Source organism: Topomyia yanbarensis, chromosome 3 (assembly GCF_030247195.1).
Source record: "Topomyia yanbarensis strain Yona2022 chromosome 3, ASM3024719v1, whole genome shotgun sequence".
NCBI classification, from domain to species: Eukaryota; Metazoa; Arthropoda; class Insecta; order Diptera; family Culicidae; genus Topomyia; species Topomyia yanbarensis.
Genome location: NC_080672.1, coordinates 339,535,360 through 339,555,599, shown reverse-complemented (window position 1 = coordinate 339,555,599; position 20,240 = coordinate 339,535,360). Strand labels below are relative to the sequence as shown.

Here is a 20,240-nt window from a genome sequence, read left to right as displayed (position 1 = left end):
GTTCAAAACTAACTAGGCCATACTGATGTTCAGTTATTTTTTCGTAAAATGTCACACATAAACTTGACGTGGCCGCACTAGTTGTGTATGTTCACCGAGTGGTGGCTCGTGATTTTACAGGTAAACTTTTTCTAAATGTTTTCAGTTGCTACACACTTAGAAGAAATTAAAATTAGGTACATTTGAAAGCTTCAACATTGCGGCGTTTTTTCTCTGTTTGATGTAGGAATATCACACAGAAAAAAATATTTTGTAATTTTAAATTTATTTTCATGCAAATATTTGGAGCATGAATATTAGAGTGACAAGAAAAAATGACCCCCATCGGCCCACCTTCAACTCGATTCCTAGTCCCACCAGGAGTACTTGCTCCAAATTTGAAGCAAATCGGACAAGTCTAGCTGCCGGACCAACGTATCTGAAGTTTGTATGGGATTTTTCGACAATTTACATGGAGAAAATCCACTAGCTCGCATTTTCACCGCTAGGTAGCACTATATGCATTGTATTATCACTATAAGTGAAAATAAGAAAGATAATTCAATTGTCTACAACTTTGTCGAAGACTTCCAGTCAATCCGGCGTTGTTGAAAGAAGTTATTAAACTTTTACCGAAGTGAGTCTGAGTCTGAGTCAGTTTTGCATAGGGGGTAGCAGTGCATAGGACTTAGCAGCACTCGATTCCCATGAATTACATATATTTGTGAAAAAAACGGTTATATTTAGCTCAATAACATATTCAGAAGAAGTATAGTAAATAATACGAGTCATGTTTTGGATAGAATATTTTAGTTCCATATGTTACCGCATAGAGGGCGCCAATAATAACTTTTCAACGGAGAGAGATAGAAATTAGGTGTCTTTTACAAAGTTGTAGAACAGGCATTCTTCAGTAATTCTCCCCAACATGACGATAGTCTATCTCTTCTCTATCAAAAGTTAGTGTTGGCGCCCTCTATGCGGTTCGAAAAGGAACTAAAATTTTCTAACCAAACCATGACTCGCATTATTTGCTATAATTCTTCGGAACATACTATTGAGCTAAACCTAACCGTTATTTCAGAAAAATATTTAATTCGTAGGAATCGAGTACTGATACACAACCATGCACTGCTAGGCCCCATGCAAAACTGACTCAGACATCACTTCGGTTAATGTTTAATAACTTCTTTTAACAAAGCCGGATTGACTAGGAGTCTTCGACAAAGTTGTAGACAAATAAATTGTTTGTCTTATTTTCACTTACATTGATAATACGATGCATACAGTGCCACCTAGCGATGAAAATGCGAGTTTGTGGATTTTTTTTCCATGTAAATTGTCGAAAAATTCCATACAAACTTCAGGCTCCTTAGTCCGGTAGCTAGACTGGTCCGATTTGTTTCTAATTTGGAGCAAGTACTCCTGGTGGGACTAGGAATCGAGTCAGGGGAGGGCCGAATGGGTTTACAAAAATTCATTATTTTTCTGGGCAGTCTAATGAATATACATGTAAAATTAAGTTCCACCACAAATACACACGACTTGTCGTGCTTTCTTCAACGAATTTTATTGTAATTTTACACGTTCATTGAAAATTACGGTTTCATTAAACGGAAAACAAATGCACCTTAATGTATTTTTAATCCAATATTGCTGTAAAATAAATGACATGTAATATCACACGAATGAAAGTGTAAAATTGTATGCTTTTTGATGCGCCAATTGAGTGCATTGATTTTAACTTAATTTTCAATCAAATTTTTGATTCAAGCTTCGTTAGTTTACATTTGTATTGATTTACATGTCGATTAAATTTCATTATTTTTTGGTGTGCATGTTTTGACATATAACATAAAAAAATCGTCTCTTGTGATATAAGACTCGGTTGAAGAAAATGGAGAATTGTGAATGACGCATGCTTTTAGGGGAATTATGGTTAAAACCGACACCTTAAGCTTAACACTTTTTCTAAGTTGCCACAAAACCAATAAAATTGCAGAATTCTTCTTCAGAAAATTCTTAACAAGACTTAATTTTTTCAGCACTTCAAAAAATTAATTTCATTAAAAAATATTGGTTGTAAAACTTGGAAAACAAAGTGACTTTTTGTAAGCACTGCGGGTAAAACCGACACCCCATAGGGGTAAGATCGACACCCCCTTTAATTTATTTTCTCTCCACTTTATTAAAATCTTTATCTTTATTAAACATGAGATATATGCTTGATTAATAAAGTGTGAGTATGTATGATGCAAATATGTGCTTTTTATTGCTTCATCATGTAGTGAGGGGAAGAAAGTTCTAAAGCGTAGTACTATAAATAAGAGTATTTTATGCTATAGGATTATTTATTGATATGAGTATTTCCAAATAATCCTTGCGCACATCATTGCAACCTCCAGTGTCATTTTATTTCATAAGAGAATATTTTCAAGCGTTCTACGTTCTGCTAATTGGATTCATTCACTTGTAAGTGACACACACACTTCTTAGTAAAACTATCTTTTTCAGATTTGATTTTTCAGACTCTGATCATCAACGATCTATTGGAGTATAGATAATATCATTGTCTCATTGTGATAAAATTCGTCTATGACAAACCAAGAGAACACTATAAATTCGGTTTGATGACCTTTTTGCAGAAATAGCAAAAGCTTCGTTAGAATCAGATAAGCAAAAATTCCAATTTTTGATTTTTAAAGAGACTTACAAGAAATAAACACAATAAAAGTATTTCTGTGTGTTTCTGCTAATACTATAGTGTTCTAATAGGCTAATTGAAGTGTCACAAAGATCCCCAGTATTTTGAAATGAATCGCAACTATACACAACCATCTTAACAGGGTGTCGGTTTTACCCTAACCATAGGGTGTCGGTTTTACCCCAACAGCGCACATTTTTTTATAAAAGCAATTAAAAATATTGAATTTTTCAAACTCGTCTTCAATGCACCTAGTTGATCATAGGACAGGCCGATAATAATAGGTACTGAAAAATGGGGTGATTTGAAAAGCTTTCGTTCGGTTAAAACCTTTAAATCTACCAACGAAATTTTACATCCAGACGAGTATGAACGCTGCTGTCGAATGTTTTGTTAATTTTTATGACATTCGGCGCACTAACGTAAATCCAATTTTTCTTCAAATGCTTTAAATAAACGTACTAATAATATTGTATCATTATGAAATGAATAAAAATTTGATTTCTAGGAAAAGTTGTGGGGTGTCGGTTTTACCCACAGTGTCGGTTTTTCCCACAATTCCCCTACATGTTCTTGACTTCATTGCTTTCATGCGCATCTTGTGAGACGTAAATATTTTTTTGATTCCGCTATAAAGAAAAGTTGTAGAGATCCTCTTGGAGTACCTCATTTTTATCGAACGCACCCTCTATTATCAATTTTCCCTCCCGCAGAATGCGTCAAAATTGACCAACTACTAACTGTGCCGTTCCAGCAGCAAACCCGATGGTCAGCCCAACCAACCCAGTTTGCGTCATAATTATGCCAAGGGAAGCTCAAGTAAACTGCTGAAGTTAAGACTTTATGCAAAGAAAAGAAAAAGAAGGAGCAAAGAAAAAAAACTCCTGAATTATGTATTATAGTGCGCTGAAAAATGGTTCTCGGTAAAAGAGGACATAAATCGTTGGAATTAAAAAGTATGGCCTTAGAGCCCCCAGGATTGCGGCGGAAAAAATGGGGGAGATTTACGACGAATCAGATTGCGTTGCTAAATAGTCCTATACCGAAACTGGTTGGTTGATGTAGGAACGTCAAGTCTTAGAGCGCTTACTTCCATCTTATACATAACTCTTCCGGATACGATTTGGAATTCTTGGAGAGAATGATTCGCAGGAATTACAAGAAAAATCCATTATAGCTCAGCAGCATTGTTATTGTTCGGTTCAATAATAGGAAATGCTGATTCCAATCAACTAGTTTCCCAGGAAGAAAGCAAACTAGCAAGCAGCAGCGAAAGGGGGCTTGTTGCTCTTTGTGTTCCTGTGATAACTGCTAACGTAATCCTGGCTTTCATCTGCCAAAGGGTGTATTGAGACACGAATGAATGAATGGATGTGTTCCAGTGTCTGCGCAACCCGCAGCGAATCCGGAGAAAACAAACATAGGAAAGCTTTTTGCTTCCGGTTGCGAGTGTTCCGCTGTTTCTTCTGCGCTATTCATCACGATTGGAGACGCTTTGATGATAGGGGAAATTGAAGTTTCGAGACCTCCGGTTGCTTTTGAGAAACTACAGGTGATCGTTCCGGGTTGGGGGATAAACATTCTGTTCATATAATAACATTAGTGTTAACAGCAAGGTATCTAATGGAAATCCAGTTTGAGCCATTTTATAAACAGTTGTGACGTATAATACAGGAGCAATCTTAGGGTGAATGTTTTCAGATGGAATTCGCGGAACAGTTTGGAGAATTTCCTTTCTTTTTCAATATATTTTCGATTAGTCAAAACTAGCTTATAGAATAGGCGTTTACAATGACGAAAGATTTTATATCAAGAGGGATTCAAAGGTGGATTCTGCAAGTTGGAAAGAAATTCCAGGCGATTCATTTTTGGGAAACACACAAAATAATGCGATTATTCAAGATATGCATAAGTTAAAAAGTAGAATACCTAACAAATTTATATATTAATCCCAAATAAATAAATTTATATGATACACTAAATACGCGTCAATTTGTTGCACATGCAATCGTGGCAAGGAATCGAAAGTTTGATTATGAAACTGGTATAATAATGGAATATTACTAGTATTACAACGTCGGAATGTACCGTTAGGTCTCTGTCATTCTGAAATGGGTCATTGGAAAATCGGTAGAGCTAACACCTACTACATTCCGAGACTAAGTTGTTTGGATGTGGTGATTTTACTATATGCAGAAAACTTTTTTTCATAATACCACTGCCGGTCAGTGATATTTAGAAGGTTAACACACACACTAAGAGTCAGGCGTACCCAAAAAAATGAGATGCTCCTCGAGCTGAAGAAGAATACTACGACTAGTAGCTCGACCTTGCAGGAGACTATAACTAAATCAATGGGTGAAAAGGCAGAAGTTAAAGCCTTAAGTCCGGAGATGGTAATTGTGTGTAAGGACCTTGATGAAATCACGACGGAAAACGAGCTGAGAGGTGCAATGAAGCAGCAGTGTAACCTGGGCGAGCTGCACATGACGATCCGGTTAAGGAAGGGATACGGAGGAACGCAGATAGCGATGATTCGTGTACCGGTAACCGCTGCAGATAAGGCGCTGGAGGTAGGTAAAGTTACAGTTAGATGGTCAAGATGCCTACTGAGAGCCGCCCCATGAGTAAATAAACAAGCGGAGAAATGCTTCAAATGTTTAGGCTTTGGACATTTAGCAGGGGCTTGCAAAGGCTCGGACAGATCCGGGATGTGCTGGAAATGCGGAGAGACGGGCCATCTTGTGAGAGACTGCACGCAGAGGCCGAAGTACTTGCTTTGCACCCCAGCGGAAGGAAACGACCGTCAGACGTGTGGCTTTGAATGCCCTGCCTACAAAAAGGCGACTGCAGGCCAACGGTAATGGAGATGACTCAGATAAACCTGAATCACTGTAATAGCCGCACAGCAACTGTTGTGGCAGTCTACGACAGAAACTATGTGCGATGTCGCTTTGATCACAAAGCCTTATCAAGTCCCCCTTATAACGGTAACTGAGTGGCGGATAGATCAGGAACCGCTATGATACAAGTAATGGGCAGATTCCCCATCCAAGAAGTGGTAGAACGCTCATATGAGGGATTCGTGATAGCCAGAATCAACGGCATCTTCGTGTGTAGCTGCTACGCTCCTCCAAGGTGGACAGTAGAGCAGTTCAGCCTAATGCTGGATCAGTTAACCGAGCAGTTGATCGGTCGGAAGCCGGTAGTCATTGGTGGTGACTTCAACGCCTGGGCTGTGGAATGGGGCAGTAGAGTAACCAACACAAGAGGGTGTATGCTGCAGGAAGCTCTAGAAAAATTAGACGTACGATTATGCAATGAAGGTTCTGTTAGCACATTTCGGAGAGACTAGAGGGAGTCTATCATCGACGTCACATTCTGTAGTCCCTCATTGACGGCGAACATGGATTGGAGAGTATGCAAAATGTATACGCATAGTGACCACCAGGTGATTCGCTACCGTATCGGTCAACGGAACCCCGCGGCAGTACGGAGAAGGATGACCGGCGAAAACGAAAGTGGAAGACGCTAGCCTTCAACAAAGACCTCTTTGTTGAGGCACTTCGACTGAACGGCGGGACCGAGAACGTGGATGCGGCTGAACTAACAAGAAGGATTGTGGCGGCTTGTGACGCCTCAACGCCGCGAAAACTGCAACCACTCAACAAACGGCGTCCAGCTTACAGATGGAACGAGACGCTTAGTACGTTACTCGCTGCTTGTCTCAGAGTCAGATGGCGGGCTCAAAGATCAATGTCGGAACCAGATAGAGAAGAGCGTAAGACAGCGTTTCGGGAAGCTAGGGCCGCTTTAAAACGGGAGATCAGACTTAGCAAGTCAGATTGCCACAATGAGCTATGCCGAGAAGTAGATGCCAATCCCTGGGGTGACGCATACCGAGTCGTGATGGCGAAAATGGAGGGCTCGACGACGCAAGCCGAAATGTGTCCGAACAAGCTGAAGATAATCGTCGAGGGTCTGTTCTCGAAGCACAATCCAACTATATGGTCACCGACACCGTACGGCAAAGAAGAAGGAACAAACACGGATCGGCAAGCGACTAACGAAGAGCTAGCAGAAGCATCGAAGCGCCTAAAATCAAAGAAAGCCACTGGTCTGGTTGGAATATCAAACGTAGTACTGAAAGCAACGATTCTGGCATATCCGAACATGTTAAGGATAGTGCTGCAGAAGTGCCTAAATGAAGGCAACTTCCCCGATATGTGGAAGGTTCAGAAGCTGTCCAAGATGCAGTTCGGTTTCCGCAAAGCAGCATCGACAGTGGATGCAATTCGGACAGTGCTCGAGAGTGCTGTGAAGTCATCTAAATAGAAGCGAAGAGGAGATCGATACTGCGCTGTGGTCACGATAAATGCGAAGAACGCGTTCAACAGTGCCAACTGGGAAGCCATCGCTGCAGCGCTGCATAGAATGAGCAACATAATTTCAGAGCAGAGTGTTGCAGTACGATACGAGCGAAAGGCAGAAGTCAATGCGAGTCACAGCGGGTGTTCCTCAGGGCTCCATTATCGGTCCAACTCTTTGGAACGGGATGAACGATTGGGTCTTAACGCTGCAGCTGCCTAGGAAAGAAATCGTGGGTTCGTGGACGACGTGTCCCTAACGGTGATGGGTGAGACACTTGAAGAAGTGGCGGTGTCGCTGACGGAGACAATAGACGCGATCGAGAGCTGGATGAACGGGGTCAAGCTGCAAATTGCTCACCACAAGACGGAGGTGTTGTTGGTCAGTAACTTCAAAGCGGTTCAGCGGATGCAGATCGACGTCGGAGGGCACGTGATTGCATCGAAGCGTGCACTGAAGCAATTGGGAGTTATAATCGACGACCGGTTGAGCTTCAACAACCACGTTGAACCATCGGTATCAGTAGAAATCTACCGCTCGGTTGCAGGAGAACAGGCTAGATCCATTGTTGGGGACTATACCGAGTAGTTCGCGAACAAGTGAGGGCGGGAGCTTAACGGTTCATCGGGAAAGTAGAGCGAAATGGAATGAGAGGGAGCCAAAGGGCTCAAGAAATTGTGGCGCTAAAACCAAAGAAGAATCGGTATCGGGAGAACTTCCTTCGCCGGGGAATTCTTCGTCGGCGTAGGCTAGATTCACCGCCGGGGACTAGACGGAGTAGACCGCGAAGAGACACCACCAGTCGCGGGACGTCTGGGTACCAGCGAACCGGACGCCCTGCTCCACCGGAATTACCGAACTGACCTCGACACCTGGCTGGTTGGCTCGGCCTCGGGAGAACTTCTATCGCCGGGGAACTCTGCGTCGGAGTAGGCAAAGTCCACTGTCGGGAACTAGATCGAGTAGTTCGCGAACAGTCGAAGTCGAGAGCTCAACGAGTAAATGGCGCTGAATTGTACGAGAATGGAGTTGCGGTACTAACTGGCACAAGGGAGCGGAGATGCCGCCCAGATTCTTTTCGTAGGGGAGGAGCACTAAGTCTCGACTCACAGCCAGCTTTGCGACTGCCATGCAGAAATTGCCAGTCTGTGTGGATGGTGGAGAATTGGTGGTGTGTCGAGGAGTGGCGCTGTAACCCTGCGGAAGAAACGAACTAGTAAGTAGTTGAAGTAGAGTGGGTGCGATGCACATAAAACCCCTCCCCGTAGTAATGCCGGGAAGAAATCAGGTTTTGGGCAAGAGCAGTGGTTTTTTAGCGTGGTTAGGGTTTTTATACATTTTTCCCTGTCTCAGGGTTTTCTTGAATTTTTTTTATTGCTCTCAAAAAAAAGAGAATTGCTCAGAAGTTGGCCATAAATCGAAAAAAAATCACTTAAAACTGATTACTAAAAGCTTCCAATTTATATAAAATTTGTGTCATCGATGGCACCACCAAAATAACTAGAAACTATAAATATAAATCAACTCAACAATTTCAGCATCTCTTGCTTCCGACACAAGAAAAGGAATACATCGCACTTACTTCCCCTTTGCGGAAGAGTTTCTATAACGATTTCGGTTACACTTTCTAAGTCAAATCGTCACTTCGTTAAACAAATAATCTGTTCAGTAACTGGAATGTTTTTTGAAAAAAAGTTATTTGCTCAAATTTTTTTCCATAATTACAACAAAGATTGCAAGGTGTTCGACTACTTGAAAAAAGCTGTAGCGTCTGATTGATTACAGGTTCATTTTATTACAATTTTAGAAACAGTTTCAATTAAAGCCGTTGCACATAACGCATCAAAGTTCTACCAAGGATAACGATGACGAAAGGGTCTTTCAAAATTTAGGGGACTAGAGCGTAATGGCGAAAGCACTCGAATTAAGTTTTTGGAAAAAAATAGAAGAAATGCTCTTGAGTTGATTTCAATTTGTTGCCTTTTTTCTCTCTTTTTTATTGACGCTTTTCTTTCTCTTTTCGATCATTTCTCTCATTTTATTCCATAACGAACAAAAATAAAACGAAAGGTTTCCATATACCGAAAACATGAACTCGAAATAATAATGCAAACTTATTGACTTATAGACTCAACTAGTTACAACATTTTAGTCGCTCTCCATGATTGTCTACTGATGTCTGCCCGATCAGAATAAAATAACAAGATTATAACGAAACACAATTTTTGTAACATATTGTGTTATAAATTAGATCTCGTTAGTAGTTATAATAACAGAAATTTATAACAAGTAACAATGCGTGATATAATTTTGAAATATTTCTGTTATGTGTTTCTGATCGGATGTTTGCTGATTCGTCGCGTTGTTTTCAAACATAGACATTAATTGGAAACCATAGAAAGCGAATAAAATGCTGCTGCTGCGGGTTACAGCATTAAGTTAATCATAGTGAAGGGTGATTAATATTTGAATTAGCATCAATTGACATCCAATGGAAAGTAAGGACAAAATCACGACGGTTAGTCCTACCACTACTGTCTTCATATCAGCAAATTTAGTAATATACAAGTGTATATAATTAGTGGGTATATGAAAAATATGGTAAAACAACCGGTTTACCACTTTTTGGCTTGTTTACTTCTACACGTTTTTCATGTGTATTGTTCGATTGTAAAATATATCAAGTTTCTTCCGGGTTAGTTTTAGTGCGGAACGCATTCCACGTATAAAAATGAAAGTGCCTATAGACATACTATTGCATTAAGGGGAGCGTCTGGTGTGAAATGCTCAAAACGAAAGTAATTTTGTTTTACGATTTTGAAGGCAAGGCAACAATATAGGTTTTGTGTATTGTTAGGGCCGCTTTATACATGTACTGTGTACGAAAAAAAAAATTTTTTTGGTCGCGCAGAGCCACACATACGAGCGTTCCAAGAGTAGACGTCCAACCATTTCCACGTCGAGGAGCGCCGCGGCGAACACGATAATTCTCGATAAAATTGTCTGGTACGGGAAATTCAATAAGTTTTGTAAAGCTTAAACTTGTAGTTAGTCGATGAACCACAAAAAAAAAACAGAAAAGAGTTTTGGAAAATGGTTTCATGAAAACCGAAAAATCTCATATTTTACTGAAAAACTTCCTCATTAGTCAAACTTCTAACTATTCACTAGTGAGAAAATTTTGTTTATTCAGTTATGTGTGGTTCATCGACAGTCTACACATATTGTGCATTTTCATAAAAAAATCAAATCAATTCATTGATTAGTTTTTGAGTTATGTTCGCCAATTTGAAAAACGCGGTTTCGAGAAAAACGCTATTAGGGTGTCCCACATCAAATTGCATCACGCAAAAAAATGCTGTAGAACATGACCCATTGGGTAATTTGGGTAGAAGTAGTTTAGAGTGTATTGTTTACACTGTATTTTTATCACTGTCGGTTTTCCGAAAATTGTTGCCGATATCTAATCGATAATAATCTGCGTCTGTTGTTATAGCAAATATGAGCGAGGAATGCATGGCTGTTTCAAACAAAAGAAGTTTGGCGTGGCCATAAAGATTGCGCGAGACTATTCTAGAGGTTCTACTAAAAATTAAGCGGATAAAAAAGAAGTCGATTTTTTGCCCACTACACTAGACGCCCCCCTTAGAGCAACAAATAAAAGTGAAAAAATGACAGATGAGTATTTTAGGAAGCTTGAGGCTCCTATTCTATGGAATGATTTTTGTTTGGGTGAAAACACAGGTATTTTCAAGACCCTTTTGTGCGAAATGACCGTTGGTGGCTATTTGGACCCCCTATTCCATCAACCACTGTTTAGCGGCTTGCGGCTACGCATACGATTACACACGCAAAGATAGTACATGATGCGCCAATCAACAGCTGTGACTAACCAGATAAAGTTTTTGTAATTCATTTTTTTGCTTCTTAAGGAATTTCTCCAATAAATATTTCACAGGTAAACATAATTCCATTGTAAGTAAAATAACGGTCTGAATTGCTCCGTAGGAAGGTCCGAGTTACCCTTACATTTTAAAAGGTGGAAAACGTATAGTTTTGAAAATCGTCGCCTAGGGCTGACATGGAGTGGTTCAAATAAATGTGTAGAAATGTAGCTGAGGCTTCAAACTAACAATTAGGACCTTCGACTGATAAATTATTTCACATCTATCCATCTAAAAGGGCGATTTGCTTAGGTATGTCAGAATGACCCAGGTGTCCCTTACATAATATCAGTGAACTCCAATGGATTTCAAACTTTAACTTTTTGGTACTCGGGCAATATACAGTGGTGGGGGCCCATGCGTTGGTCCCCAGGGCCCGTATTTTCTCTCTACAGCCCTCCCCTAGTTTTTAATACTCCGGAGAATTTAATTTTCATCCGATATTAAAAAAAATGGAATCATGAATCCTGATTTGATATAATTTTGTGGAAATATATTATAGAATATATATATTTTCCATCGCGACATCACTTTGCGGCATCTCAAACCTAATGCACGTTCAGTGTCAAAACAACGATCTGAATTAAAATGGACTTTAAATCCCTTTCAAATCCTTTTAGCCCCATTACTATGTCGAACAATTTCTAACTCTTCGCTAAATCATTTATGCTCGACCCCTAAGTAAATAAAAAAAATCTTCAACACAATAAAGTTCTTGTTTCGTTCATGAATTAGTCACTGAATAGCTATTGTTTCTGCTTTAAACCCCGAAATTTTTCCTTGTCCAGCAATCAGCACCATACAATTTGAACAGGACCAATACCACACAACTAGACTAGTCAGAAAGAGTACTTCCCGACCGCAGCGTACTAGGCAAAACTCGAGAGCATGAAAACGATTAATAAAAGGATACGCGATCATTAATCAAGAATCGTTTCCAGTGGGTCAGTCAATATGTCCCCTAACGTGCTATTACTTTCCAGTGATTGATCCTTACTGGCCATAGTGTCTGATTAACAGCGCAAATCTATAATCTCCTCGGGGGAATATATTTTATTCTCGATGACACTGCTTCCTTTCATCATCGCGACGTCGTCCTGTTTTATTGGGTTTTTCCGGGTGGGCGTCTTCCTTTGTTGGCAACGGATGACGATGTGATACAGCCAAAGCGAATGACACCGACTATTTATAGGGTTGGTCGATTGTGTTTTTTTTCTTGTGTTTGGCTTTGTGCTTTTCTTTTCACTGGAGAATCCACCGGATCAAGCCTGTTTGTTCTCCTGGGAAAATCGGGCGAAGTTCAATCAAATTATGGAGGAAATTGATTCGAGATTTGGCTGAGAATGATTTGGTTGTATTTGGACTTGGTTTATGGTGCTTAGAAGAGGTTTTATATCGAGCGAAGAAAAAATTACGTTTCTAAGGCTTTAAATGGTCTGGTCACTGAAGGTTGTGTAATTTATTTAAAACTGATGTACTATAAAAGAATCATTTGGATAATAATCTGCTTATTGACATTTTGGTAGTGTGCATCTTAAATTACGGTGTTTTTTATTGAACCTTCAAGCTTCTGGTATAAAGTTTAAACCAAATAAATCAATTCTTCAAATAGTTGCTCTTATATCTGGATCTTACATTTTCAGAAATAACAGTTCGTTCTTTGTGGTAAACAAAATAATGAACATGCAACCTCAAATCCTGTTTGAATGAAAACCGAATCACACAAAAATGCTGGAAACTGAGGTCACAATCTTATTTCCCAGCGGGTTCATGATGATGATGGTGACGATCTGTTTTCTTTAACTAGATGACGATTTTATGATACCTCGCAGGACTAACTCCGACAGCCTTTGGAATGTATTGGACGAAGCTCATGACAATGAAACAATTTCTCGCATGTTTCATGGATATACAGTTAGACACAATTGGAATCTGAATGAAAACCGGTTCGCATTGGACGTTTTGTTGCCGTGTCAACGATGGGATATGATTTTTCGGAACGAACGAAACAGGAATCACACACAGCAAATCACCCGCAATGAAAATGGAATCTCGTCAGCAAGGAGTATTTTGCAACACTCCAGTTGGGCGTTCATGAGTCGAGAGATGGGATGGTGAACAGGCGGACGGACGATTGAGGAAGCACAAACATAATATAAAACCAACAAGTGAATCTTCCTCGGGTGGAAGACGGATCAGCACAACAGCACAAACAACGTTACCAGCTCTGGATGTTCAATCGCTCGAGCAGCATATTCCAGTAGTCCTCTCTATAGATGAGTGGGAATGGGGTTGTTGTCGGTGGTTCAGGGAGAAACAAAGAGATAAATAATAATGAATACATGACGATACAGACGCAGCACACAGTACGGTGTCAAAATTGGTGGAAGTTTTTGGGGAAAGTTTTATCTGGCATTACAATACGTTACTACTATACAATATGGGACTGGGTTTGTCAATCTAGAAGCAAATATCTGTCGGCATCTGACGAAATATAAATAGTTGTATTGTCTCAGGATTCATGAAAATTGTAACTTTTTCGTATATTCGAACAACCGAAGTAATAATTAGAGAGGTCGGGAGATGAATCTAGAGATTCCAACCGATGAATTCCTTCCCTAGAAATTCGGGGGAACATGTCCCGGGACTCTCGAGATCCGATATTTTTATTTCCTAACTCCTGTGATCCGGTCTACTCAGGGAAGTCGAAAACATTTCTCTAGCAGTGATTTTTATATTAAAATATTTGCCTACGTTTCTTACTCTTTTCTGTACGATGTACTTAACGAAAGGCCGACGATTCATCAGACTTATGCATAAGTGTCGCGGAGTTGAAAGTTTAGAAGGGTATAAGTTCTAGGGTTCATTCCAAGCAAGCGATGCGATCTGTAAAGCATAGTTTATTATGTCGTTGTTTAATTAGTGTTCGAGTACACGATTACCCGAAAAAGAAAAGATCTTGTTTAGTATTAGAAGTTTGTTTCAAGCTCTCGGTAGTCGGTTGTCGAGAGAATCCTATGTTTTCTAAACAAAGAGCGTGCCATCCCTAGGCATACATATATTTATTAATTTATTAAAATAATTCATCTGATAAAAAAAACCCTTCATGAATAGCAAGAATCAAGTCATAAAATTGTAGATCGCGAAACTTTCTGTGCGAACTTGTGCGACGGTTCACCAAATTCCAAACAAATCCTCCACCGTGGAGAAAGTTCGCATATATGCTGTTATCGGCTCACAGAACCCAAATGTCGTACGGTGGAATCTAGGTTGTAGTAAGCCAGATGAGTGTAGAGAACGTTGCACGGCACGAAAATCAAGATGGAACAGGATCTTCAGGGAGTCAATTGCAGCGTTGAGTAGCTTTACTACGAATAGTTGCTGAAGTTTTTTGCGTTGTTGCAGTGTGTCGAGACCGAACAGGCGACATCGAGCAGAATACGGTGGAAGGTCGAGAGGATTTCTCCATGGAAGGTCTTGTAGTGCGAGTCGGACAAATCGGTAAATTTCATGGAAGCTGATGAGGACTCTAAATCAATAAAGAATTTTCAAGTAGTGGCCGAACCAGCGAACAATATAACGCCTTCATACAAAACGGATCTTTGAAATCTCGGTGGATTTTAGACAAGAAGCGGAGTTGTCGGGTTACTTTCGAAATTAAGGCTGAGCTATGCTAATTGAATGTTAGCTTCGTATCCAAAAAAGGTCGAGGTCACTGACGCAATCAACTCTAGTAAGACTTTGTTCATCGATTTTGTAGTCGTAACTTATCGGACTGAACATGGGGTGGAAAGTTATAACTTGTTATAAGTTATAACCTGCAATGCTAATAATTAGCTAGTTTCTGTAACACCAGCTAACGAAGCTGGTGTCACATAAACTGGCTGGTTCCTAATGGAAGAGATGTGCGCACTTTATCATTTGTTTCCTTCAAAGTTGGATTGCCTATTGATAGAAAAGACAAAGCAATGACTGCTTCCACATGGCCCGTTGGTATCCGGTTCTGCGAGTTCGAAGATAACACGATCAAGGGGTTTTGGAATTCCACCCCTCCTCAACCGATAGCAGAAACACCGAAGGCAGCAAAGTAATGCCTGCTCCGCCACATGCTGCCAGTGTCCAAATAAGTCAAGCTCCAAACCGACACATCATCGGCACAACTTTGCCTTGCCTGTCCACTCAAGCCGTCAATTCCAATACTAAGTCGGCCGCCAATTTTAATTCTAAGTCGGACGGTTTCTTGTCCATCTACTATCAAAATGTTCGAGAAATGAGAAGAAAAACTGAGGACTACTTGCTGGCGCTTTCCTCTTGCTATTATGATGTTATTGTTCTCACAGAAACCTGGATGCGTGCTGACATACATAACTCGGAACTTTCAATGAACTACACAATCTATCGTTGCGATCGCAACTCTTCCTCTAGTCAACTACGTTGCGGGGGTGGCGTTCTTATTGTGCTGAAAAATAATCTCACCGGCACTGTAATAAAAATGCCTGGTTTTGAATGCTTGGAACAAGTTATTGTGCGCATTTCACTACCAAATAGCGTTCTATATATTTGTTGTATATATCTGCGGCCGAACAGCAGTCCAGACCTGTACAATGCCCATTCCTCTGCAATTCAACAAATTCTGGATAAAGCTAGTAGCTCAGACAGTTACTCATTGTAGGTGATTATAACCTTCCCCATCTCAGATGGATATTCCACGATGATCTCAAATGTTACCTGCCTGAAAATGCCACAACCGAAGAAGAGATAGCTATCACGGAAACGATTGTCGCTGGGGGACTGTGTCAAATCAACTCGCTCACTAACGCAAATGGACGGACTCTCAATCTGGCATTCGTGAACTATGCCCATTTAGTCGAACTTCTCGAGCCTCCGACTTCTATACTCAAAGTGGACGCTTACCATAAACCCTTCGTGCTGAGGTTTAACATGCAAGTTGAAACAGAAGACGCTTTTGCCGAATCCGTCGACGGTCTCGACTGAAGCGAGTCATTGAAACAATCGATCACGCGATTCAGTACATTCACGTCTGACAAACTCGAATCGGTGACATCACCATCGATTTCAACTTCGTTGGCGGGCATGTAAACGTGGTAGTCCTTTATGAAATTCTTATCGCCAGTAATATCATTCGCTTGCTTTAGATCAGAAATCACAATTTCGAGATTATCTGGGCGATCTTTGATACACAGTTTCCTGAATAGGTGCTCCGGTCGTTCAAACACCTTGCGTTAACTGAATTTCACGAGTCTAGAGTTCAATATTTGCTATATAAAATGAGCATCAGTGAAACGCGAATGGGTATCGGTCGAATCTTTGTGAAATTGAGTTTTTTTGTAATTTTAACTAATTAGACCCATTGAAAACAAAGTTGGTGAAGGAACAAATATTGAATTAAATTTTTCGATTTTTTTTATAGAAGCGGGCTGAATTCCTCAAGAAATCGTATGCTCAGTAAATTGATCAGCGCGTGCAGTATCCCAGGTAATGGTCCGTCCGTATTGATGGCTTTACCCGTCGTAGGCTGGCAAATTTCGATTTTCCGCGTCGTTTTCGAATGATTTTCTGACAATTGGTTTCTGCAATTTTCATTCTGCTCATCCAGTTTGTGTAAGTGGAATGTTCTACAATCTCTGTTGCACTCTTTTGTTTATGAAAATTTTTATTTCTTTGAACCTAAAGTGTATCTTCGGAGCGTTTTAATATACATTAATTTCCGATTAAATTGTCTTACAGACACTTAACTTCACATTTTCCGTGGATTATTCGCGGACAATTCTGCTAGCGTTGATAAATGACGCAACATTCAATGATTTTATATCACCTGCGTGACCGGTCTCTGTTGCTAAGGAAGCCAATCTTAGGAGAGGGCTAAAATCTTGATTTGCTTTTTAAACCTAGTGCGAATAAGTCATAAAATAAGTGGGGATAAGTGCGCAATTAGTGATGTAAACACTAAAATATTTGTCGAAAATCGAAATAATGTGAAAAAAACCTAAACTCTTAAATGCATGAATTTCATATTCCCTTGATATTCGTTTTTCGGGTTGGATACGACGTATACCTCTCGTTGAGGCTTTATATCACAAAATTCGATATGTTGTCAAATGGCAACAGTATTTAAGGGTTAAACAACAAAAATTAGCCCAGCGTTCTTGTTTTACTCGCCAAAAGAATGCGCAACAAGCTTGATGAGGCACACACGCACATCCGCGACTCTTTTGCTTCACCTCGGTATACGGCACATCAGTGGATGCACGTCCGAACTATCCGAGTGACACAATACGAACTACTTCTGCCTGAGTCAGACCAAAAATCGAGCCAAGCGAACGACAAGTAGCTGCCTCTCGATCTAGATTGTCTCGTGAGCGAAAGAAACATTGTATATATTTTTGCCGTCCTAAGTGAAGTTGACAAAAAGGTTCTGCTCCGCCTCAACGCCCCGGTCGTTGGCTTTAAATTTTGTTCAATACGACCGAGTTTTCGTGAAGTGAAATACCTTCTGAAGGTGAAAATGGTGCTTAGGCTTATGGAAGTCGCCTATGTTCAGTATCATCATCTCCGCAATGCAGCATTGATATATCATTCAACATGTTAATCCAAGCCGAACGTTTCGTTTGGAACAACAACTTAAAGCACGTGGTTGAAAGTGTCAACGTTGGAAATAAGATTCACGTGTTGATAGAAAATGATTATTTAGGGGTATGGTTGCATAACCTATCACCGTGTATCCCTCCTATTGGCCGTTCATATACCACGTGGACAAAAAAACTTCGTTTTTGACTCCTTCTTCCGCCTCCGTGGACAAGCGTTGACAATTCCTGTACCCTACCCCCTCCCAATGATATCCACGAGGACTTCCTAAAAAAATTTGGATAGTTTCATAAAAATGAGTTTTTAGAAAATTTTCAATGTGAATGTGAATCTTACAACAATTGGAGAATTTTAGATTCCCGCCAACTTCGCATGAAGTTTTTGGAATTGCTACTATGGGAGAATGTGGAGGAAATTTCAATTTCAATTCGTACCTCTTTTTAAAGCAAATAATTTTAGTATCTGAATAGAGGCATTTCTCGAAAAACCCGTGGGGTACTGGGTTATTTTGCAACCAAAATACCCCATTTTTAATAATTTTTCTGCGCTGTGCCGCAAATCATACATATGTTGCAATTTTTCTTATGTGAAAAATATCAGAAATCAAACGCACCCTTTGACACCTTTGTCCGAATACGAGAAGTTGGGGATATAGGGCCTTTTGTAATTCATATTAAATTTTATCATTTTCTCGAGCATATATCTCTATTATTCCTCAATTAGTTTAAAAAAATGTACCTTGTTGTTCGTGGAATATTCTTAGAAACGAAATAAGAATAGATTCGTTACCGATAAAATTTAGAAACATAAGATATATTGAAATTCAAATATTTGACTATTCGGGAATTCCACGCATACACGCATTTTGTTTTCATTGAATCGTTTCGTAGGATTTTAATTTTTTTCGGTTCTCGGGGTTGTTTGCAGTTTTTTGTCTTTATGTTTAGTACTGATTTAACCGATATTGCCAATTTTCTTTATCATTTTTTTTTTCTAAGAGCGACTAAAGGCGCTATAACCTGGGCTCATTAGCTAGGGTAGGGCTAAAAACCTCTGTCCCATTTCAGGAACCCAGGACCAAAGGGACGATAACCATCTTAGCCAGGTCACTCCCAAACATTTATAAAACCCCTATCAAATATCTAAACGGTCGGTACGGTTGTCCACGTTTCTTCCTTGTTCATGGTTCAAAATATTTCGTTGATTAACTTATTCATTAAATGAATAATTATTCATTTTAATTAAATGAATAATTTAATTGCCGTATAATTTTGAAACATATTTATTTTGTACACTACACGGTTGGCCTGGCCGTTATAATTATAATGATTGTGTCACATACCACATGTACCACAAACATTAATATAGATATAAAAAAATGTAGGCAATTTTACAGTATCACTACATGTATTGGCTGTGTGTGTAGACTAGACTAGACTAGACCAGACAAGGGTTATTTGCTGTTTTAGAAAAAGTATACATTTCCAAGTAAAAAATACAATTGAAATGTTCGAATTCAATTGCCGTCTATGCTGAGCGCACTGCTTTCCACTTTTTATGTTGATTTTCTTTCGCGGTGGGGAGTCATTATTAAGTTTGCCCTCTGCTGCGTGTTGATTGCGTCCTTCTCGTCGTCGTTAGAGTAGCTTTGCTTTTCACTGTTAGATGTTTGGTGCTTTTTGTGTTTTCGGGTGTCACTGGCCGTCTTCTTTTTGTTTATTAATTCCCTAGAGTTATTTTATCTATTGGTTTGGAGATGCCGAAAGATATTGTTTCTCCGGCATTTATTTTTTTTACTGATATGGTTGTAGCAGATGAATTCTCTTTAGATAGTTTTGGCACATGGCTTACCATAGTGTGATGTCTGGTTACAAAACTGGCACGCGAGTGTCTGCCCAAGGTATGTGCACAGCGTTCTTTGGATGTAGTTAACACCACCACCCGAGCAACACCAGTTGTTGACTAGCAGTTTCAGCAGCATAATTTGTTACATAAAGGTATATGGCAATCATTATTGCGCTGGTTTAGCAACCCAAAAAGCGCACGTGTAAAAGCCTTTGCTTATGCAACTAATCGCTGTCGTTGCTTGTTACAAGTGCTGCTTGGGCAGAATACTGTTGAGAATGCCATGGAAAAAGTGTCACAAGTGTCATTTGTGACGGATTCCACCTCTCCATATGCGAATCTTTTAATATAATCTGTGCTTGTGCCCGATGACAAATCGTGTAGGCGAATTTCCGTCATATCGTTCATATACACGGTGATCTTGGTTTTGACGTTTTCATATTCTACGACGTGTTGCATGCTGTTTTTTTGCTATGAAGCTTTCTGCCTCGGCTAAAGAAATTAAACGTTATCAGTACTACATTTCTTATATGATGTAGTTGCATTTGTGACACTTCTGAACGCACAAGCTCCATTTTAAGCTTGATCAAACGTTTCTTATCGCGATCTATAGGTATATGACGTGTTTGATTTTACAATTACGGTTGTGTTCTTCCATAATGGGCGCAATTTATTTTTTGATTCGCTAATTTCACTCACCGTAGAGGGCAACGGTATTTTGCTGTTTGTAGTGCATAGACGTAGTGGAGCGGTGCGGGTAGTATTTTTTCGTTCGTTTACTGTTCACAAGCGGT

General features: G+C 39.8%; 1 protein-coding gene across 9 annotated transcripts in view; it reads right to left on the bottom strand.

The window, feature by feature from the left end:
- The window catches only part of LOC131694076 (potassium voltage-gated channel subfamily KQT member 1), a 1,057,856-nt gene that overhangs the window by 322,793 nt on the left and 714,823 nt on the right, over positions 1-20,240 (bottom strand). The gene's annotated exons all lie outside the window — the stretch shown is intronic.